We start from the raw sequence: 24,592 nt of genomic DNA on the forward strand, positions 1-24,592 counted from the left end.
AAGAAACAGGGAAAGGGAGCTAACTGGGGAATTTAGCACAGGAGCCAGCTGGCAGAGGTAGGAAATCTCTGATCAAAAATACTGGAAAACACACCTGGAGGATCCTGGACCTCGGCAGCAAAAGCTTGGGCCAGGCATAAACCACACAATACATCCAGAGCTGAACATGACAGGGTGGAGGGCAGGGCTGTAATTCCTCAGGGATCTAAAGTGAGGTTGCACAGGATGCCCTAATTCTGGCATTTCTCAGTTTTTGCTCATAGAGTTTTGCAACACAAACAATCTCTTATTGTAGTTTTTTCTGTACAATGTGATTTTTCAGCTAAGTCATGATTAAGGTGCAAATTTTTCCCTAATCAACTCCAAGGATATATTTTAATTTAAAGCCCTTTTACAAGAAGTTTTATGCACTTATACCTCACTACCCTAAGTAACCTTCCACCGTAAAGCTGGGAAGCCCTGGGTTTGCTTAGTGGAATGCATCAGGACATTTTGGCAATACAATCAGGACTGAATCCTTATTTTCCCCATTAGTCACATCCCACTTGAAACTGCCACTGAAAATTAAAAATGGGCCCTGAGCTGAACAGATGAAGTCAGTAGTGCACTGTGTGCAGGCACTTAGTCACAAAACACATGTATGGACTTTGTGTAGTCACCCTTTTGGCACTTATGACTTAATCTTTGAAACTGTAGAGATGTACCCAGTGATTAATTTCTTTTGGCTTTCAGTTTTGTTATGAAAGCTTCTCTCAGCACTGTAGGGAAGAAAAGGAAATTTGTCAAAAGCACAGCCCTTTCATGAGGTTTGGGGAAACCATTTTCTTTCAGCAAGGTTGCAAACTAGGCTTCTACAATGCCCCAAAATTCACAGGAACCCCTGTTGTCTTCCTGAGCTCTATTACATCTGCTGTCTTTCTGAAAACTGTGATATAAATAGCAAGCAATTCTACTCTGCTTTCAGAGCTCTACCTAAAGAAAATATACAGTGACACATGGACATGTACCAACTCTCTGGGATTACTCACAGCAAGATCAACCCACAGACTGGACAATCAATTTTTAATATTCATTGCAAGTCCATGGGGGAGTTCACAGTGTCTCCTGCATGGAGTGTGCAGCAAAATTGTAGTTTGTTTAACAGAGAAGCAGCAAACTAAAAGAAATAGGGCACTCTCCATCCACCATGTGTTGCCTCGTGACTGTGCAGTCATTCCAGAATGGAGTCATGGCTGTGCTTCTGTTGTTTGGCATTTGCAGTGTATACTCCTGCAAAAATGAAGTGCTTAGGGCCCAGACTTCTGGGCAAATACTGCTGGTGGATGTGAGGATGGACTTGGAGCTGTTGGAGAGAGTCCAGAGAAGGGACACCAAGATGATCAGAGGCAGAGGGATGGAGCAGCTCTGCTGGGAGGAAAGGCTGGGAGAGTTAGGATTGTTCAGTCTGGAGAAGAGAAGCTTTGGGGTGACCTAATTGTGGCTTTCAGTACCTGAAGGGAGCCCACAAGGAATGAAGAGAGACTATTTCCAAGGGCCTGGAGTGACAGGACAAGGGGCAATGGCTTCAAACTGACAGAGAGTAGGTTTAGATTGGATATGAGGAAGAAATTCTTCCCTGGGAGGGTGGTGAGGCCCTGGCACAGGTTGCCCAGAGAAGCTGTGGCTGCCCTACCCCTGGAAGTGTCCAAGGCCAGGTTGGATGGGGCTCTGAGCACCCTGGGCTAGTGGAAGGTGTCCCTATCCATGGCAGGGGGTTGGAACTGGATGGTCTTTGATGTTCCTTCCAACCCCATCCAGTCTATGATTGTATGAATAAAGGATAAGACAGAATATGGAGTGGCCTTGCCCTACATTACTTAACTGGGATAAGCCTGAATAGAGGGCTTCCACGTCATGAAAACTGTAAACTGTAGGGAATACAGGGATCAGAGATAAGGCACAGATTTAATTTCCTTATTTTGAAATACCCTGGTTTGTCCCACAGTATCCAAAGAAACCTCAGGTGGGTGTGAAGAACTGAATGGGATAATGTTACACCAATCTCTAGACATGCCCAGGTTAATTTTGGGGTGATTAACTTGCAAAAGAAGCAATATTGCTAACCTTGGAGACTAAACTTCATAAATTAATAAATCCACAGCACAGGATAATTAGTAGAAACAATGTTTTTATACCATTTTTTCTTAAAACTGTCCCACATGTTTGCTTCTTTTCTGTGCCTGTGCAGGCTCTGCCTTTGTTTTCAGGATGTTACTGTTTAGTAGCAGCACCATAAAGCAGTGGCTTCTCTACTAGAGACTGAACTGAGACCTACAAACACGTCCCACACGGTTGCAATCTGCTTGTGACAGCCACTGGGACACAAAAATCTACACTGCTGACATGCAGGTGAGAGAGGCTTTGGAATTAAATCCCTGTCATCAACATCCCCACTGCTGGAGCCACTCAGTCTCAGCACTGCAAAGGTGCTGGGAGTGGAGGGGAAGAAAATGAGAAAACAAAAGGGTACCAGGAGAGACTGCCTGTTCCATCTTCCCTCTAACAGTAATCTGGTGTGTCACTTGTTCCTGAGTTGTTCCAGGTGACCTGAAATGCAGTGAGGAGGATATCAACATTAATTCTGCACTAGTATTCTGACAATTGACTGTGTGACTGCACATAGCTTGTGTGGACTGCTTCTTATTTCATTATTTAAAAAAAAAATACCTTGGAACATAACAGTAGCCACTGCAAAAGAACTAAACTGAAAGGAAAAAAAGGATGGCTTATCAACCACAGGACCCTACTGATTTGAAATCTGCGTTTTGAATGTATATTTAAAATTAAGTTTGCTAGTATTCCTCGTGAGACAGGATTGTGGGGACCACTACAGTGGAGAAAGGATCAGGTCAGGCAGCATCTCCTTCTGCCCTGACTCCCGTAGCCCCTTTTCCTATTCTGAGGTTTCCACAAACCCCATAAAAGAGTTTGGAAGGTAGCCAGCCTTGTCCTCTCTATCCTGTTTTTTTTTACCCACAAAACAGACACTTGCACTGGGATGGAAAGCTACACTTCTGATCTGGCTCTGTCACATAATTGAATTTCACTTTTCAAATAATCTAAGCTTTCCTAATGACTATTTGGCATGGAAAAGGTCCATTTTCCATCTAGAAAAAAAGCCACTCTGTGGTCAATTAACTTCAAGGGTAAACCCTCTTGATTATTGCAATCAGATTTTCCCTACATTAAATGCCGTGAAAAACCCAATTCAAGAACAACATAAAATCACTGAGGAAGTCATTATTAAGTTATCTGAGCTCAGTGCATGCTCACAGATATTCCTCTGGAATTAATATACACTAGAGGACAAGTTATCTATAGGATACCTTGTGAAGGTGTTTATTAAGGTAATTTTTATGGTAAAACTTACTAGTATATAAGTTATACAGTTATAACTTACTAGTTATAACTATGACCATTGTGAACACAGGGATTTAACTAACTCTATATATATTCCATGCAAAATAAGTATTGGGTTTTATTCTTTGTTTTGTTGTTGTTTTTTTTTCCTCTGATTTAGTTTATATAATTTTGAAAGAGAAACAGGTTAAGCCAGGAAAAAGGCATTCTAGTTTGGAATAAGACTTTCCATATAGGATGCATTTGGTGATTTAAGTTTCTATTCCAGTTTCCCACATTGAAACTACCTTTATATGGGACCAAAACTTTTGTGCTTCTGAGTCATCAGTTTCTGGTGTCTCTCAGAATCCACTCTGGTTTAAGGACTGAGAAATTAGGACTACACAAAGATTATGATTGTTTCTATATGAACATAGGGCCATAGTGAGTCAAAAGGCCATACACACTAATGTAATATCCATCACTGTTACAGCACTACAAATGCATCCAGCACCTGGAAAAATCATAAACTACCGTCTATAACAATCACTGGCAGTAAAATACACAAAATTATCTGTACTCTGTAAAGCAACTAGTATGTGTGTGTGCTTGTGCATGAGAGTTCTGTGTCCTCACTTTCAGAAGCACATCCCTCGGCCCTTTCAGCTGCAGTAAACTCAGCTGCTCTGTTATTTCTTACCCTATGCAAGAACCTATAGATCTGCATCTCTCTGTCTCAGCTGGTTGGACAACTCTTCATGGCAAAATGGGCAAGTGGGATTGAAGATAGTGCTCTTGACAGCCTGCCTTGTCTGAAAGAATAATGCTAGGAGGCAAAATGATTTTTAAGGAATATCTGAATGAAAGCCTGACTTGGCTGTGAAGCAGATATATTTTTAGGGCTCTGTGACACCAGGATTTAATGAGTTGCTACAAATCAGGTACATCAGTGTCAAGCTGAATTTTTAACTTTCTGTAATCTGAAGTGTTCTTTTAAATCTCTTTTGCTGAAAATAAAGCAAAGACCCTTGTTTTCATTTGCTTTGAGACAACTGTGTACAGAGTTACTGTTGATAACATCACAGGTCACACGATGAGCTGGTTTTTGAGACATGAAATTTCCACAGTGTGAACAAACACGAAGCACATGGTGTTAAGGGCTTCCTCCCCATAAAACTGTAAAATGTTGTATGGTTTTCTTTGGCTATTGCAATACTTCCACTGAGCCCTGACTATCATGTAACAAACCTAGAGACCAGAAAGCAAATGACTTGACCGTGGTTTTCCTGAGGTCATTTTAATTCATCAAGTTTCTCTGAAACCGTGGAATTCTTAATTAGAAAGCATTCAATGCAGTGTCACTGAGAAAAATACCAATTCACTGCACTTCTAAAATGCCTCTCAGCTAAAGATAGAAAAGGTTTTTACAAACACTGCTGACTCACACTGCTCCCAGGAGAGAAGTGTTATTACTATGATTCTGCATAAGACAAAGATGAAAAAGTCTGTACCTGGGCAAAAACCCCCACTTCATGTATACAGTGAGCAGACAGGCACAAACAATAATCCTCCAGTTTGTTTTCTTCTCTATTTCTACCTGATGTGATAGGCTGATTAATCTTTTTCTTCTTATATATATATAGATAGATAGATAGATAAAAATGTATAAAGTACTTTGGAGAACACTAAACATTGTAAGCAACATCAATACATATTGCACAAATTAATTATTATAATAAGTTGTATATATCAGTAGTTTGATGGACAAACACCACAATTCTTATACCTTTTTGTAACAGAACTTAAGAAGAAAAATAAGAGTTTGGAATAATGTTTCCCGACATCTGAATATCTAATGATATTTTGTAGCACAGATATAAACAAAATATTCTGCATGACAACGAATTGTGGAACAGATGTTAAGTAAAATCAAAGAAACAGCTCCCAGGGAAGAATCTAGAAATCAAGAAGGTGGAAAGAGAGACTTCCAACAACTCAAGTTTGAGTGTCTACATATTTACATGTGAAAGCTTCACATGATTCTGGGTCTTTAGGTAGGGTAGTGTGTGCAATGGAGTCTTCAACAGATAAAAAAGTACATCTGAGTGTGCATTTAAACCTTCTTTTTCCTGGAAGGAACACTGTAAATAGATTCCAAATTAAAGCAAACCTAAGATGTAAACAAGAAGTTCTCTAGAATTAGATGTGTCCAGCTGTGCTCAAGTTGCAATGCCCGAATCCAGATGCTTTCCATTTGTGGTCTGGCACAGGTCTTTCTCACAGAAAGAAGACTAAAAGGATTTTCAACAAAATAAAGAAATTCTTGTGTTCTGAATTGTGGGGGTTTTAAGCTCTACCATTTTTCTTTGGTTATTTATTTGTTTTGAAAACTGATTGAAAACTCTACTCACCCCTGCTTACTGAGTAGGCCTCCTTCTGCCTTCTCCACTCACACTGCTGGGAGCTAAAGGATTTTTCTTCTGGCTAGTTCCTTCATGTTGATGACGACAGTCATTATTTTCACACAGCTACCTTGAAAAGAAAGTCAATTTAGGAATCAAACATGCTACAACAAAAACACTCTGTTTCTTCTGACTTCCTGGAAGAACATTTTAAACAAACGCCACATCAGGATGAATATACAATCACAAGGTCACTGGTTGTCTCTAAGATACCTTTACTTTAAAGGAGATCAAACTCTCCCTTGCAGACTTTTGGTTGAATTGGATTTCAGCAAGCATTGGTTGGCCAAAATCACAGGTGGTGCACGTGCTTCTCCAAAACTTTATCACCCTCTGAATAGAGATCATGTCATTTTTCTCCTCTGTCTTTCCCTCTCGTTAGTGCTTTCAGACTATCTGCCTTACACCATCTACACAAGTCTCACTGGAAAAATCCTAATGGCTTTGGCTCCCTCTTTTCACTGTCTGCAGTTCTCCATAAATTCCTACTGGGAGGGAAAAAGCTTTTTCACTCCATGACCCCGGATTTCTGTCAGTTCCATGAACTGTGTCCAGACCTAATCTCAGCCCTGGACATACTTTTACCATAGAGTCATCTCTTAAGTTACTCCACGTCTCTACTGACATCAGCACCACCTTTAAGCAAGTCCACTTGGAGATTTCATAAGAGCTGGGTATTGTTAAGACATGTTAGCAGTCTCTGGACTTCATTTTACCACCCCATTAAGTGACTTGGTCACAGACAGTGTGCTGTAATGGGAGACAAGAAGATAAAGGGCCATCCTTAGTCATGGCTTCTTGAAGGTCAGGATGCTCTGCCAAAATTATCCATTACAGAACTGCTTTTTCACTGCAACCACAGTCTCCCCACAACAATCACTTGCTGTCACTTCTTGTCACCCACAAAGGTGGGAAAGGTATTTGGGTTCCATAAAGTCTTTGGAAAGCCTCTTATCAAACCCCACCTCCTCTCTCACTCCACTAAACCATGGTTACATCTTTGACTTGTTTTCGTTGGGACTGAAGTATCCACAACGTCATTTACTTGACCATGATGGAAGGAGGTGAGTTGTTTGCTTGTTTATATTGCCACATACAATTATTATTTATCCCCTTTATTTTCCTCCTCAGCAAGAGGTTTGACCTCCTGTGGTTTTTCTCCTCCTCCAAAATTCTAGATCAGAATAACGTGCAGGTTTTGCTTCCTGAAGCAAAAATACTTGAATGCACATTACATTGTTGTTTTCTAAGTGGCGAACAATAAATAGATAAGGAAATAACTTTTGATTTTTCATCTCCCTGGCAGATAAGGAAACACAGTGTCAGGCCACAAGGTGTCATGGCTGAGAAAGCAGCAATAAAGAAACCAGAATTTCCATGTGATAGCACAGCATTTGCTACCTGACAAAAAAAAGGCAGGGTATTTTGATAACATTCTGTCACCCTAGTGGTTGCCTTTACTGGATCACCCTCTTCCTTAGCGCCACAAAACCTCAAAATTCCAGATATTGATCTGCATCCAGCAAGAAACTGAAGTTGTTTTAAGGTTTTGAAGGCTACAGAAGAACTTAGGCTGGCAGAGAGTGCATAAACACACTCAAAGGTACAGTCCCCTGGAGCACCTGAGTGTCAGCCAGAGGGAATGACACTGTGATGAGCAAGCTGAGGAGCTTTTGCTCTGTGTCTTAGCAACAATAGGAACAGTTCATTGATCCACACCGATCAATTGATCTACTGGAGAAAGCAGCTGACTTAGTTTCTTATCATGGGATATCACTGTTATGTCTTGTTTGACCTCCTGCTACTCAAAAACTGCATCTCTGTGTTTGTACAACATCACTTATAGTGGCCAATGTTATTGCTCAGTCTTGCCTGTGATATGTTGATGTCCAAGGGCAGAAGAGATGGATCTGCAAATATTTCTGGAAATTACAGGGCAGTTCCATAAACTATAGAAGTCAAGTGCTTGGGACAAATCAAGAGAGCAAACACACTATGATATGAGTGCATCTCATCTCACTCAGCTCTCAATTTCTGGGACAAAACCCACGAGAACCAATAGAAAGAACAGAAAGCTCTCAGGCTTGATGCATTTGCTAGTGAAGACAGTGACAGGAACTGGCTCCTTTTCACTGGCTAAATATGTTCCTCGTCTGCAGGTTCAATTTGCCACTGAAAGCTTAATTAGGTTTCCTTAGCAACGGGGAAACATTCTGATTGACAAAACTCACTGGTTTTGGCTGAGGATTCAAAGTGCTCACTTCACCATCACCCCACAGTTATTTTTAAACTCCTCGCAAAATTCACAGCTGAGCATTTTGATTCTGAGTGAAATTCATAACAACAACAGAAAAGAAATATTGCCAGAGTGATGCATTTCTGAGGAAAACAGGAGGTGGGAGCTCAGCTCTAACTTTGTGATCTGTGACAGTAGCAGGGGTTTTACCCTCTTATCCCTCAGTCTGAGAAGAAAATGAGGCTGCTTGAGTGAAGAGGAAACCAAACAGACAGTTCTACAGACAGTTCTACAATGAATAAAAAACCCTATAATTTAAAGATAATGAAGAATGAAGTGAAACACCATTTGAAGGTAACTTAAGATATGACAAAAAGAGATCGGAAAGATAATGTTTGACTATTATAGAGGAGAGCTGGGAGCTAGAAAGGGTACAACAGATGTATGAGAAGGTAAATACTCAAAGCTAAGAAGCAAATGTGATCAAACAGTATCATCTCTGTAGTTTTGAGTGGGCTTCTGGAATACGAGCGTATGTTAAACTGATTTTGAAAAGCCAAATTAAGCATCTAAGAGGAAAATGCAAAAATACTTTGAATTGCTAATTCAACTCAAAGGCATTGACCTAACTTTACTGTAATGTGGCACTAGGTAAGTAAGTATCCTTATTTAAAGATAATAGTGATTAAAAGTGTGCTTGTAGAGGAAACCAAGTTATCAATACTGCTTTCTGTAAGCTGCTGATGTTATGAAGCATTTATGAACAAGTTGCAGTGTCCTTGCTGAATAGGGAAGCTTTCTTGGACCAGGACCTAAGAAAGACTGCAATTACTGTGGACTCCAGTTGTTCATGCCGGTTATGAACCTGTTAGTTAAAAACTTTAATCAAAGAAAGAAAAATCAAGAGAGGGGGAAAAAAAGAAAGTAGTCATATGGTTCAAAATCATCATTCCATTGTATATTTGAAGATCATCATTCCACCACCATCTGCAATAATGTCTAGTAGCATACTTGTACAAATCTGCCTAAAGCACTTGTAATTTTTGGGTAGTAATAAAATAAGAATGATGCTTGTATCTCTATGTATTCAGTTCTGGAAAAATCCAGCAGTAATATGTACCACACACGAATATTTATGAGAGTAAAATAATGGTTATACCCTTATTTAATTTTTAATCTGATATCTTGGGTATTATTAACTCTCCTGGCAGTATTAAGAGGAATAATTTCATAATTCAGTAGTGAAAAGAACTGCAAATGAACCGTAAGTAAATTGAGCTGAATTATCTTTTGCAAAGATCTGAGAAAGAGAGACTGAGGGTATGTGGGTTGCATGTGAAAACCTACAGAAATCAGATGTATTTAGTGTGTGACAGACCACCTTGTTCTGAGTTCTGCCTTCAGAGTTCCCACACTCAGGAAACAAATCTGCAGGCACGGCCTCTCTCTCTGCCAGGTCACAACCAGCACTCCCAGCTCCCAATTCCTCTCTGTCCCCAGCTTTTCCCTGTCCAGGAAACTATCAGAGCAGGTATGGGGGACCCAGCTCTGCAGAAGAGCAGAGTGACACACAATAAGACAAAATAAGCTTTAGCAAATGAGACAAACCAGGATTACACAAAATAGATACCCAGTACCTGATGCTACCAGTGATTCAGACAGAGCAGGAAACAAACCATGAAATCAGGTCCAGTACAGCTGATTGCATCAGGTTTTAATCTTAGAATCACAGAACGGTTTGAGTTGGAAGGGAACTCAAAGATCATCTTGTTCCACCACCCCTGCCACAGGCAGGGACACCTTCCACTACCCCAGGTTGCTCAGAGCCTCATCCAACCTGGCCTTGGACACTTCCAGGGATGGGGCAGCCACAGCTTCTCTGGGCAACCTGTGCCAGGGCCTCACCACCCTCACAGGGAAGAAATTCTTCCTGATATCCCACCTAAACACACCCTCTTTCAGTTTGAAACCATTCCCCCTTGTCCTACCTCTCCAGCTTTCTGCCTTGCCTGGATTTAACAGTTGAGAAAGATCTCCCTGACACTCCTCCCTGGTTGCAGAATTACTGTTTGTGTGTTAAAGACAAGCAGATGCATAAATACTTTTCTGTCTCAAGCTGAAAGGCTTTTCCTAGGCTAGCACTCCCAGAAATGGGGAAAAATTCCTGCTAACTGTGCAGTCACATATCCATGCCAGTCACAGAGTGACCTCCTGGGTATATTCAAATTAATTCACTAGTCTGGTTTTAAGTGTCCACTAAAGAGTGCTACAAAGTTGGATTCAGGAGCTGGTTACCCAGTTCCTTTAAAATTAATGGCAGCTGAGCACTTAAATCTTACCAATGGTTTAAAACACTAAATGGAACAATGAGTACAAGTGGAAGACTATACTATAGATCACTGGAACTCATTTTTTTTACCTGTTCAACCTACACCTTCCTATGTTTCACTTGGTTCTACTCCCTTTAGTTGTTTCCTGGATCCAAGACTGCTTCCCCTCTTGCTGTGATTCCTGAACCCCCTCACACGACAATCACCTTGTTTGTCCAATACACATTTTACTAATTTTAACCTTAATGAGTCTCTTTGGGCACTTTTTCACTCTGTCCTCCTCCCCTGAGTCCTTCCAGGATGTCAACAGCTTTGTGGGTTTGACATATCCAAATCACACACTGATTTTCTCATTGCTGCCTAATTAACAATTCGCAGCCAATGTAAGTCTCCTTCTCTTACCAATTCATAATATTTTGTTTAATTTCCTAAGTGCACCAGTGTTAGTGACAAGAGTCACTTAGAGCAGTGGTCTTCCAGGGGAAGTGCAAGGCAATCCACTGACATGCAGGAGGAAAATACTTTTTTAATATTAATAAATATAATTGATTTTTAAAATATTTTAAATAGTATTTTTGAATATTTATCTCCTCCTTTGAAATATCTATTTGCGCGCATGCTTTATAATGTACATAATACATTCTTGCAGTAGCAAATATAAGTAATTTACAAATAAATAAATGTGTTGAGGGAAGGGGACAGAAAGAACTCACCTGGCACAGGGTCAGGCCTTGATGACTTGACAAACTGCTGCCATCATTCCCATCAATGGGAAAAGTGAGGGTTCAGTGGGAGACACTTAACTTTGGCAACAGGCACTTTGATTAGGGAAAAGAGATGTAGAAGTCTATTTTTCCTCCTGTAAACAGAAAATCAATTAAGTCTACTGTGTGTATTTCACATATTTTGCACATGCATGTGTGCGCACAAGTTATAAAAAATATGTATATTTTATATATTACTGCATTGTTTCTTGTATTGCATTAGCATATTTATTCATGTCTTTTGCATAAATTTACAGTGGTTCCTGCACACACATTAAATTTATGCAATACACCTAACAAACAGCACACATATATTTGATGCATTTCGCATCTAGTTCTAGGTAGAAGAACTGCAACTTCTACATAATTTGACATATCACATTATAATTTACCATTTGCCTTTGGTTATAATTCTGCCAGACTCGAACTCTTTGCACTGAATTTTTACATAATTTCTCCCTCCTTCTGACTTAGTTTCTTTGGAGAGTTTGAGCAAAAGTAATTTAGCCATTTTTAAGAACAAAGTTTGTGAAGAACAGCCAGTGTAACCTATGCTGAAAACTGTTCATCTTCTGAACATCTCCAGCCACAGTCTGGAGAAGAAATTTAGAGAAGAGCAACCACCCCAAACATAGGAAGGGTCACTCGCCTTTTTGGTGAAAATATATTCAGATTGGCCAATTCTTTATTTTTCAAACACATTTTTTTCCATTGCAAAGCCCCTGTGACAAATATTTCTTAGAAAAGAACACCAGTATTGTGTTTCTTTTTTAAAACAGTGAATGGCTCAGCTTTGGTGTGTCTGATTGAGACCTGAGTGCCCAAGCTGGCCCAGTGACCCACACCTTTTCCACAGTTTTACCAATTCTAAGTTTGATACAAAGCCTAAAAGGCAGTTCTGAAGCAACTAGTTTTCAGTCCCTACCTCGTATCAAAGCACAGTGGGCTGAGAGAACAGCAAGTTCAGGTCCACCCTCCTCAAGAAGAAGGTAAATAGTTCTGTGAACATCAGCATTTTTGGCTGGAAGTGTTCCAGGTTGTGGTCTCTAAACACTTCAGGTTCAAAGGATAATATGTAATAATGAAGTTACATTTTAAGAAGAATTTTACTTGGGTTTTACTTCCTGCTTAGTCTTGACTGACAATGAGTGCACTGCTATAAGGAGATTCGAGCTGGATTCCTGTTTGAAGGTTAAGGTTAATTCTTATTTTCTAAATGCAGAGTTTTTCCAACAAGATGCTCATTTAAAATCATTCACTTACAGAGCAAGGCTGGTACGATGCTGCAATTACAGAGTGCACATAATTAATGTCAGATACCTTTTAATGAAGCTTTGTCTTTTCTTTCTTTTTTCTTTTCCACTCTGAATCAGTTCTTGTAAATTCCTGTTCATTTTCCCGTCCTTCCTTTTGCTCAGTCCTTGAGAAAGTTTTATGACAACATTCTCAAATGTTTCACTTTCCTCTTTCACCCCCATCCTTGTCTTCTGTTCCAGTAGAGAGGAGTGTACCAAGCCATAGCCTGAAAAAAACCCAAAGAACGTATCACTGCTTATTTATATTCGACATTTTTTCATCAAGAAAATTGTTTGCTGTAGGCAAACAAAGGAGGGCTGAAAGGGGAGGCACTCCAATGTATTTCTGAGTTATTTAACATTTGAAAGACAAATACTAATCACAATCAACAAATTCCAGAGTTTTTACTGCAAAATCCATTTCCAGTCTTAAAATATATTTAAGGTGGATTCATCATCTAAGACCCTTTAAATTCTGCAGCTCCAATTAAGTAAATTGGCCAAAGAAGGAGAGAAAAGAGGACAGGACTTCTGCAAGTGTGTCAAAGGCTGCTGAAGGAAGAAAAAGCAACCTGTTCTCCATGTCCACAGTGGATAGGACAGGAAGGAAAGGACTAAAACCGAGGCAGAAAAAATTCCATTTAGGCACTAGGAAAGCTTTTCTAAGCACACAGAGAGTGAGGTACTAAAGCAGATGACCTGGGGACATGGTGGAGTCTGTGTTTCTTAAGATCTTCCAGAACTACCCAGGCAGGCCACAGCCAGGAGCAATCACATCTCAAGTTTCCTTTCAGCCTCTGATCTCCTGGCACTGTTGTAACAGTAAGTATGGCTAAACTGAGCTAGAAGGGGAGTAAATGTGAAAAGGTGAGCCCAAAAGTCAACATTCACTCAACAGTTACAAGATGTAATTCACACTTGTGGAGCCCCAGCTTCAGTCGCTGTGAGGGTGGCAGCCCTTCAGTCAAGTGATGGCATCAATCCACTGTTTTTCTTCTATCCTTCAGATTCTAATAATTCACATCCACACTGAAGCAAGGTTAACACAGTGATCACAGATCTGCTGGGTTTGTTTTGCTTGATTCTACGAGGACTTTAATCACATGATCCTAAATGTCTGAGGGAAATCCAGTGATAGGGCTGTCTGTCCTGGACTAAGGTGGTGATTTTTCTCAGGGCACTCACTTGACCACTGTGCTCACAGACAATGGCAGCACACTCAAGGCTTGTCCTAAATCTCACCTGGTACTTCCAAAGAAAATCTGAGGGAGATTTGTGAAGCATTGTAGCATCTGCTGTCCAAACCTGCAAAGATCAAGAAGCCATTAGATTAAAGCCAAAATAGCTCCTAGATGTTTATACAATATAAGGATTCAGTAAAACAACAGGTTTTCCTTTTTCATTTTTGTAACACTGGTCACTGTTCGATCTGTGAAATCAAAGCTGAAAGAACTTGCAGCTTAGTTATAGTGATTATTTTCAAGTACCTTTCCTGTGGATTAACAGAGATTAGTAAAGACACATTTTTTTCAAGGTGTGATAGTAAATCCTAGGCTTTTTGGTCTGGCTTGCTGAAAGTAAGATTAAAAATAGGCAGTTTCTTTTCTTTTCTGAATTACCAGGGGCAACAGAAGAGATCTGTGATATCAGCTTTAAAATTCCAGTCTCTGCTTGATTCTGGATTTCCTCTGTTCAGGGAGAAGCTGTCTCTACTGGAGACTAGACATTTTTTTTACTTTTATCCCTATATAAAAGATTTAACAACATTGTGCTTTAAAAAGTGAACACAATTATCCGTGACCTTCCTTTATCACTAACACAGCAGCAAAAGGGCCCATCATGAAAACATTTCTCTTACATGAGACAAGTACAACACCTTTTTGCAAATGGTGCTCCTAAAGGATTTGGCATTTGCCATCTGTGAGAAAATGGCTTCAATCTTTTCCTGGGAGCCAAAGCAACTCTAACACAATTTCAAAGGAGAAGCATCTCGAAAAAAAAAAAAACCGCCTTCCAAAAGTGCCCCCCCTGCTCTGCCAAGGTGTGCTTGTGGCTTTGTCACACATCCATCAGAAGACAGCATTGACTTTTGCTCTTCTGGGCCCCCCAGGACTGCATTTCCAGCAGGGATGCACTGTCCTGCACTGAGCTTGGTAATGAACATGGACTTTGCCTCCTTCAATTCTGCAAGGCAGAATATTTTATTCTAGAGGAAGGTGTCCCTCCCCATGGCAGTGGGTTGGAACTGGATGATCTTAAAGTCCCTTCCAACCCGAGCTATTCCGTGATTCTATGAAACAGAAACTGTTATGAACCTTCCACCTTAACCAGTTGTTCATCCAAGAGCTCTTTAATTACAATATTAACAGCAACATTTAGTTCGCATGTTGAAGTAGTTTTCATTACCAGATGCATATATTTGTGGGTTTTTATTTAAAGCTTTTTTGGGGTAGGATGAAATCATCTGACTGCATCTTAGATCCTACTTACCTCTTTAACTCTTATTCAAACTGGCAAAAAGGTACATCTGAGCTAGCTGGAGGGGAAGTAATTCTTGAGGAGCAGCAGCCCATGAACTGAATTTTTAACATTTAGTCTGGCAAAACATCAAAGGAGAGCACATCATTATCTTCCTTTTACAGAATAGGAAACTAAGGCACAGAGTATCATCATCTCGCCTAAAATCGTCCAAAGCAAAGCCAGGAACAGAGCCCCATAACCAGAACAGTGGTTTAAGGCTTTCTGTGCTTGATAACATCTGTCCTCAGACAGTGGACACACCCTGGAAAGCAACATAATTTCTCTTTTTATTTTCAGTTGAGATCCTACTCTAGTGATACCTCAGTCTATAGAGAAAACCGTATCAATTCCTTCATTAGCAACACACAAGACTCATTTCTTTTCCAGTTCCATGATTTGTGGGTTTCTGATCCACCTCTGTTGACAAACACTGGCACAACTCAATACTCTGACAGTACAGGGAGCTTTTTATGTGAGTAAAGGTTGGAAAAAGGAAAACATGAAACATATCAATCCCCATTGCTTTACTCTGTTTCAGAGGAAAAGTTCAGGATCTTTACAAAATGAGTGCCCAGATGAACTTCACCAATTTTTGAATTTCCAGTAGCACTGAAAGTACAAAAGTTGATTTGGAAGTGTAAAAGTGTTGCTTAATCGAAAAAAAAAGCATGTATTTTTTTATAACAGCAAGCCTAGATGTCAGTAGTTAATGGTAAGTAATTGGACCACAAGCAGAACATTTACTGCCACTCTACTTTTTATGCAGCACCTTTCATCTGAAAAAAAAATCCATTTGCATTAAAATTAGTATAATCTGTTTCTCTTTCACACTTAGGTAGAATCCATCACCATCAGAAATTAAAAGGCTCCTTGTGGAGCAAGAAGTCATCAGTATAGTGTTTGAATTTGGGCTTGTCTAAATTTATATAGGCTGCAACCTCTAAGGCTGCCTGGGGTATTTAGCCCAGGGTACTGGGAGTTATGTAGCTGACTCCATAAGTTTAGACAATTCCTCCTATCCATCATTTCTTCTGCCTCTCACCGTTTGTTTTTTTTCTTCCTGGAGAAAGACAAATCTTCATTATTAACACTTTATTAACTCAAAGAGTCCCTGCTACAAGACTGAGACTTCCTCCCTCGTTTCAGAATCACAGCAGAGGGTCTGTTCTGCATCTGCAGTAAGATCAGGGACTTCTTGTGTGAGCAAGGGAACACTCAATCTTCCTCAAGCACTGGAAAACAAATTCATCACTTGAGTGTTCCTTTAAGTAGTGCACATGTCAAGGGCGCACTTTTAAATGCTCAGTCCCAGACTGCAATACTCATCATAGGTCTTATTAGACAAGTTGTGAATGAAGTTTAAGAATCATTCAGCTTTTCATGTGGCATCGACTGCAATAAATTTCGTTACTTAGCACTGCTGCAGTGTCTTGCCTTTCTTCTGTGCAGGTAATGCTTTTGCCCTTGCCATATTCATCTTGCTCCAGTAAGCTTAAGTCAGACCTCTGTGTCTACAGCAAAGGTTGTCCCAGCAGCCCAGACAGCCTATGTGCTTGCTTAAAATAGCCAAACCCTCATGCACAGTGTGACAAATACTGCCCACCCACCCCAAATAACTCAGCTGTGTGGTGTAGCAGTGAGTCACACTCGCTCAGGACAGCCAGGCTGCCTCCAGGCTGCTGCTGGCATTGATAGATTTGGAAGCAGAGCCGCAGGGAACTGCCTCCTCCCTGTCCAGGAGTCATGAACAGCGAATACAACACTTGGCTGCCTTTCCTCTGCCTTCCTGCAAACTTTGGGAACTCCTGAGACCCTCTCCTCCCCCTCAGTCCTGCTCTATTTGTGCTTCACGTCAGCACAAGGAGACTGGAGACAGCTTTTACCAGAGACAGAGCCTCAGAGGGGCTTCAGCAGCACAGCCAGGCTGGGGGGCTCCTCACCTCCTGCTGTCCCCCTCTTCTGACTGTTCCCTTTCCTCTGGCTGCTGCAGCCTGGCCCGTTTCCCCTCCCTCCCTGACTGTAGGACCACACTCTAAGCTGGATCACTGAAATAACACAGCATAAAAGGTTTTGAGGGGGATATTATTTTAACCTGAGCTGTTTTGGCAGCCTCTGCATGCTGCTGCATCAGTGTGGCTGGAGGGATGGGCCAGCTGTGCTTCAACACTTTGCAAACGCTGAGACTCAGACCCACAGCTGGTTTCTACAGACGTGGCCACAGCAGTGGCCTAGGGCTCTAAAATCAAAATGACACCAGCAACAAAGGGAAAACCCTGACACTTTTACCCTCTGAAAGGATGTGGAAACAGTCAAGTCAATGGGAGAAAGCTTTTAAACCATACAGAAGGCAAGGATCTTCCTGATCTTCCATATCTCTCTACTAGTGCAAGGAAAGGGAAGGAAAAGTTTTGGGTGCCAAAATCTATCTAAGAGCAGGACAGGTAAAAGCAGATGAGGAAAGACATCTCCTAAAACGGTCCAAAAAAGGTCATTTGATGATGTAACATTGTAAAAAGCAGAATCCTGGTTGACAAAGGGGTGAATAATGATGGCAGTGTAACTTTTCCTAAATGTGACCTCAGGTTGGACCTAGTACAGCCATGAAGAACATAAAATGGGGCTGCCAGGAGTTTTTGATACAAAACACAGGACTGGTAAAGAAGCAAGTGATAGGATGAGGGAATTTGGTGTTGGGAGCTGCTGGAACATGGAACACAGAGTTGCTAACTTCTGTCCAGGCAATCCACTGCCTCACAGCCACGCTGGCTGAAGAAGGTCAGGCCCAAAGCTGCAAGGGGTAAAAAAAGTTGGCTCAATTTTGTCTAAGAGTTCTTAGTGATAAAGAAGAGTAAATTGGCTTGATCCTTCAATCTCAAATGCTTCTGAATCAGTTGGGCAGTCTCCCGTGCCAGCTCAGAAAGAACGGGACGTTTGATGAGCATAGGATGGAAATGAATCACCGTGCAACCCTACTTGGCATGAAAATGCAGCCTCCTTCTGTGGAGAACTCCCAGCACTTGGGAGAGCCCAGCAGGAGCTGGGTGGGTGCACCCAGTCTGGGTGGGATTTCCAAGGTAATGGCTCTCTGGCATCTCAGTTTTGTCACTCACAGGTCCCCTGACGGCCTGAGATTAACAGCAATCTTTATTCTCTGACCGTACATCTCACACAGGGCTGCTAAATCAAGAACCCCTTTTGTGTTAACAATGTAAATCTAAAAAAAAAACCACCCCAAAACTCCTTAAGAATCGATGTCAGTTTTCATACAGGCATAGGGTCTGCACACAGCAAAAGAGAGAGAAGTAGAACAAAAGAATAAAGGAGGAGAACAGGCAGGTCCACACCTGACACCAGGGACCTTGACTCCACTCACCACGAAAATTAAGAGCAGGTATAATTCTTCTCACTTTACTTACGAGAGAAAGTGAAGCTCTGTCACATACACTTCCTTGCACTCTGTCCTGCTCTTCTGCTCAGAAACTTCAATCTTTAGCCAGTCATCTTTGTTGTATGTTTATTTACATTGTAATTGAACAAGACTTTGAAGGACTCCTGTACCAGAGGAATCCCTGGGGATATAGCCCCTTTTTGATGAAATTCAGAGTGACTAAATTAACGAAGGACTGATTAAAGATACAATTATTTGCTTGAATTTCAAACACTTTTTTACCAGTAACAATTTTTAAGGAATCTTGTAATAAAATGTGTATATTTGTAACTTCATTTTCTGGTATGTTATTTTCAGACAAGATTCTGAAATTATTAATATCACAATCTATGTGTTTTTCTCATTGTGAATTTGGACCTTAGCCTGTGCACTTCCGACCCTTGGTCTTAATAATGTATAGATACTATCAGAACTAATTTCCCCAAACCCATGTGGGTTTTGCACTCTAGGTGTCCATGCAGCTCTTAACCCCATGCCAAAGCCCTACACACATGCAAAGCCCCCAAGAGGAGGGAGGGAGCTGGTGGGGAAAGTGAGACCTGTAGGATTTCTCTAAGCACTTGCACAGCCAGGTAGCTGCTGCATGGCAGCAAACCTCTGTGAGTTTAAATAAGGCAACAGCTTCTCTAAGGAGATGTTCACTGAAGGCTTCAAAGCTTTTTTAACAAGTTAGTTTATCTTTCAAAGTAGCAGACTGTAGCTCCTGTGAGATAGAAGCTAAAAAGTGCGTGGGGAGGGGACAGGTTGGCATGTGCTTGTGCTGTAGTTTCTTCTGCTATGTGCTACTATTCTCTGTTGGAACCGAATCCAAAGTTTTCCATAACATGCTCACTGCAGAGCGGGGGAAATATGTCAGTGCTCTCAGTAGTACTGGGTGCATCATCCATGTGACCTGCCAGTAAGGATGTCATTTGAACTGCTCCTCTCTGAGCTGACAAGGCATTTTAGCTACAAAACACATCAGGAATGCAAGTCTTTCTAAGCTCTGAAGTCTTTAAGAAAGTCACAGATTGATACAGTTGATACACTGGGAAAGGCTTATCTCCAGAGGTACAATTCTATTTGTTTGTACACAAACAGATCAGACTGTACTAGAGGAACTGGACAGGAAAAATCCTGGGAGAAGGCTCAACTCACTCTTTGTACAAGGCAGTGAAATGTTGCATAACCTGTAACTGTAGGCCTGGAATGCCAATGTTCAGCTGAGATCCCAAGTTTTAACTTTACAACTTCAGCTTTACAGATCAAGGGTTTAACTTAATTTATCCTTATTATGTAGCACGTGCACTTAGTACAAAACAGATGTGGATGACTTTCAATAGCCATACCCAAAGTTTCAGGTCAAAGGAGATGATCCTGTCCCTCTGCTCAGCCCCAGTGAGGCCACATCCAGGGGCTGTATCCAGTTCTGGTTTCCACAGTTCAAAAAAGACAAGGAACTACTGGAGAGGGTCCAGTGGAGGGTACAAAGATGTTTAGGGGTCTGGAGCATCTCTCTAATGAGAGGAGGCTGTGGGAGCTGGGCCTGTTTAGTCTAGAGAAGAGAAGACTGAGGAGGATCTCATCAGTGCATATAAATATCTCCAAGGTGGATGCCAAGAGGATGGTGCCAGGTTCTTCTCAGCAGTGCCCAGAGACAGAACAAGGAGCAATGGCCATAAACTAAAACACAAGAAGTTTCACCTCAACATGAGGAAGAACTTCTTTACACTGAGGGTGGCAGAGCCCTGGAACAGCTGCCCAGGGAGGGCATGGTGTCTCCCTTTCTGGAGATATTCCAACCCTGCCTGGATGCCTTCCTGTGTCTCCTGGTCCAGGTGACCCTGCCTTGGCAGGAGGATTGGACTGGATTATCTCTAGAGGTCCCTTTAAACCTTAGCTGTTCTGTGGTACTGTGAAAACAGACACCCCAAAAGTACAGCAGATTCAACGCTGTTCAGGTACAAAAGTCAGGGAAAGGTTTAGGGTCACATTCACATTCCACAGACACTGTGAGCGTCTCTAAGCATCAGTGCCACGACATGTGTGACAGTGCTATCACCCTCCCTGCACACAGCTGAGAGCTGAAAATCCTAATGCAGTGAATTCTGATGCTGCTGAAAATTCTGATTTCACTGAAAATCCTGATGTCTCAACTCCCATCCATTTCTCAGGATGACATTAGTTAACCATCTAATTAAACACATAATCTTCAAGGTGCTTTAAGTATGTTCAAATATTGTCAAAAGCAAATGGATGTAAATTAAACCCAATCATAAACAATAAATCCAAAATGTCCTCTTAGATGGCCAAATCCACATATTTTTAGATAGTTTGTGTATACTTGTATTGTGGTTTCACAACAAATCAGATTCAGCCAGACCAGGGATCAAGTATTACTAAATTATGCTTTCACACTGTGTACACTCAAAGGTCAATGTAATCTTATTTAATGTGTATAACAAGAAAAGATACAGTTTAAATTCAAACTGAGTGTAGTGAAAAAACAAAAGTGCTGGTGTGCTACCATGGTGGGATACCATAATAGCAATGGATCACGTGAGAATTAAAAGAATTACCTAATTTATGCCTTTAACAAGTTTAACCACACACAAAGCAAACTGTCATCGCCTTTTACTCTTTATCTTTAACAATTAGCAGAGCTAATGACTCCTTTTGCTTTCTGTATGAGACAAGATGTGATTCAATCCCCTGTGGAAAACAGTTCACACAATACAGGGAAATGCATAAAGGGGAAGGTGATCCCTTTTATCTCCTAGTGTTTATCCAGAGTCATTCTCCTCAATCCCAGCCAGACACTATGGAGTATCTCATTATGTGGAAACTGCTTCAGAGCACTGAGCACAACTGGAGCTTTCATGCTGGCCTTCAAAGGGATCTTTTCATGGCTCTCCCTATAATATCCCAAGAATTACACAGATCTCTTTACAGAAACATATGCAAGGAGCACCATGGGCTTACAAAGACTGAGTCCACAAGAAAAATGCATATAAAGTCGACAGAATTATAAAATGAATGAGAGTAGGGAGAGCAGCAGGCATCAAAGAGCTGGGAGTCAGGAAAGCATTTGATAAAGTGCCTCTAAAATATTATTTCCCATTGGCTTAGACATAAATACTGTCACAGGAACTGTCTGAAGGACTGCAAATGTGGAATAATAATAGACCAGGGGGTTGTGTCTCATATGTTTCCAACAGGGACAGTGGGTAGCTCTCATTTCATGGAGCATCACCACTTGTGGTGCACGAGGGGGAATAAAACAGCTGGTTAATAAAATATGTAGATAACATTAAGTTGAGAGGAGAGGGTAGGGAAACACAAATGAGAGCAAGAGAAATAATACAAAGAGCCCTCGAGAGCTTAGAAATATGGGCAGGAAAAACAAGTGAGATGCAGCTCTTGGAAAATGGTGCACTAATTTATCAGGGGAGAAATGGCACTCACTGGAGGAAAAAGTATGGAGAGCAATAATACTGAAAGAGGGCTTGGAGGAAGCCAATGATGCATTTGTAATTTGACAGAACAAAAAAGGCTGCTACAATTTCATGGCACTGTCCTTGTGGAGTAGTGAGCACAAAGTGGAAGATTCCCTTTGTGCAGCTGTGGAGAGAGGAATTCGGGAATACTGATTCTGATGCTCACATGCACCAGTGGCTGGTGTGAGCAGGCTTCACTGACTTTGAGAAAACTCCTCCTAGGAGTAAAGGCAGGTAAACAGAGCTCTTCCACTTCTCATACAGGCAACATAGAGTTCATCCACTCCTCACACCTTGGCCTGAGGCACAAAACCTACAAGCTCATCCTTGACACTAGAATTATCAGCTGTTGTCATTTTCCTGAGGGAGACAAATTCAAGACAACTGAACCCAGCTGAGTATCTCTTTTGCTGGGTCTTTCCCACCCTTAGTATGTGTGAAACTAAATTAGAGATAGCAAATGCCTTTTTGGGACAACTAGTTTCTCCAGGAGACAATACTTTATTTTTTGATGGGATTTCTAGGTGGGTGTGAACCATGGAGAGCCCAGTTCACCCCTTTGGCTACCTGTCACTGTCTCAGAAAACTTCAGGCAGCCTACATGGTGGAACTCTTTGAAGACCCTTGCAATACCAGTTCTATTCTTGGACTCAAAATTAGGTGGGATCAGTTAAAGACAAGGCCAAGTGAACCACAAAGTCTGTGTTTCTGCTCCTTTTAGGGACTACCTTCACAAGAGAGATATCTTTGGATTTGTATTAACAAACATTGAAGGGGACATGGGGAATGGAGGGTGTTTTATCCTTCCTGAGAGTGAAGTCCAATTTGGAGGCAGTTGTCCCTAAAGCAATAAGTGAGATATTTGTATTTCAAAGCCTTTGATATTCTCCAGTATCCTCCTGGATAATGACTCAGGGTTTGCCTGCATTTCACAGCTTGTCTAAACAAGATACTGCAGCAAACATCTTCTCTTCCTACAAAAATAATCTGAAGGAAACAGCACCAAATATGCCTGTACCTGGATGCAGACTTTTGGTGGTCCTCCTAAGTAGGATGTGTCCTTCCATGATTCTCCATGCATCCAAGGCTCTGGGCAATCTTCCTTCAGTCAGTAAACAGAGGGCTGGAGCAGTTCTGGCTGTGTCCTCACCCCCTCATTGAAAGGCTGATGTTTCTTCATGGAGCAAAGGTCCAGTTTGGTATTTTGACACCATCTTTGGGCTGAGCTGATGATCAAGCAAAAGGCAAAGACACTGAGTCGTGCAATATTAACAGAAAGACAAATTATGAGAAATGAATCTCTATTTTTCTTTTTTTTTTTTTGGTAACAAAACTGGAACATTTAATTTCCTCTTTGCCTCTAATTGCAAAGTGATGCTTAGGAAAAGCTCCCCTCAAAGCATTAAATCTATCTCTATGAAATGCAGCACAGCTGGCAATCTGAGTATTTCTTACTGACATGTAGATTTATTATCTCATTGGAATTACCTTGGGTAACAAAAAAACAATAAATCATGTCATCAGTACTGTAATTGTCATCCTGCAACTTCAGTGCTGCAAGTGGATTCTGACTATATCAAGGCTCTCTTTCAATTATGAAATGAAAATGATAACAACATCTAATCCCCTTTTTCCCCCCTCATTTTCAGATATCAGCAAGAAGGACTAGGCAAGACTCCCCATTCTGGCAAAGGCAGGGAGAACCAGAGAGAGGGAATATGCCCACTGAACCCATCTTTCACCCAGAAAACTTCTCTTATCTCTTCCATCAGTCTTCAGCAAACTGAATCCTTTTCACTGACTGTTTCTGAGACTTTACCTTTGAGATTCCCTTCAGCATTTTGTGTTGCCTATTGTATGAGACTCACTCCACCAGGAAATCTATCTCTAACCACATATGCTGGGGCAGCCTAAATTTTTTTGGAGGGAAATGCATTCCTCAGCTCATCTTAGCTCTGAAATGACTGGAGCACAAATCAGCTTTGCTTGGATGAGTGTCTGGGTCAGGCAGCATCACTGCAATGCAGATTAGCCTCACCAGCTCCCTGGAAGTGTTGTTTGCAGTGTTACTTTTTTCCATATGAGTTTTTTAATTACAAACCCAGGGTGTTAAAAATTCTGTAGTGCCCTCTCTCTGTGTATTTCATCACGGCACAGCATCACTCTTCCAGAGTGATTTGTAACCCATTCTCCTGGGATACCCAGAGAAGCACTGCTGGGACAATGATACTGGTTCACCTGCCTGAGTTAAACCAGCAGGCAGTTTATTAACACAGGAGTATTAACACAGGGATAATAAAGATGTGAAACTCCACAGCACGACTGGCCTAAAGAGAAAGCTACAGCTGGAGTGCAGCTTAACAGAGCGTGACTGAGGATGAACCAAACTAGGAAACATTAAACAATGACATTTGGGCTTTTGGTAGCAGAGAAACAGCACAAGGGGCAACGAGCTCCCTAAGCTAGGAACTAGAAAGGCTGGGCTTTGTTTTTCCGGGCTGGAGCCTTTGCTAGATCAAACACTGGGAGCGGCAGCCGAACTGGCAGCCGCGGGGTGAACAGACTGTGTTGAAGCCGCTTTTCACTGATGTGTCAACAAGCCAGTCTGTTCCTGAGCTCAGACCCGTTGTTGCTTTTGCTGTTGCTAGGATCTGGCATCCTTAAAAGGGGCTTTAGGGGAGCC

The 24,592-nt window shown here is 41.3% G+C and overlaps 1 long non-coding RNA gene across 1 annotated transcript; it reads right to left on the reverse strand.

Moving 5' to 3' along the window:
* Positions 1 to 9,514: 9,514 nt before the first annotated feature.
* LOC113955415 lies at positions 9,515 to 13,259 on the reverse strand. The gene is made up of 3 exons (XR_003530544.1): positions 12,491 to 13,259; positions 11,120 to 11,265; positions 9,515 to 9,624 (listed from the first exon to the last, which is right to left on the reverse strand). It is a non-coding gene; the product is annotated as an uncharacterized LOC113955415 (long non-coding RNA).
* Between the last annotated feature and the right edge of the window lie 11,333 nt (positions 13,260 to 24,592).

The sequence above is a fragment of the Corapipo altera genome, unplaced genomic scaffold (assembly GCF_003945725.1).
Source record: "Corapipo altera isolate COAL_440 unplaced genomic scaffold, ASM394572v1 239, whole genome shotgun sequence".
Lineage (NCBI taxonomy): Eukaryota > Metazoa > Chordata > Aves > Passeriformes > Pipridae > Corapipo > Corapipo altera.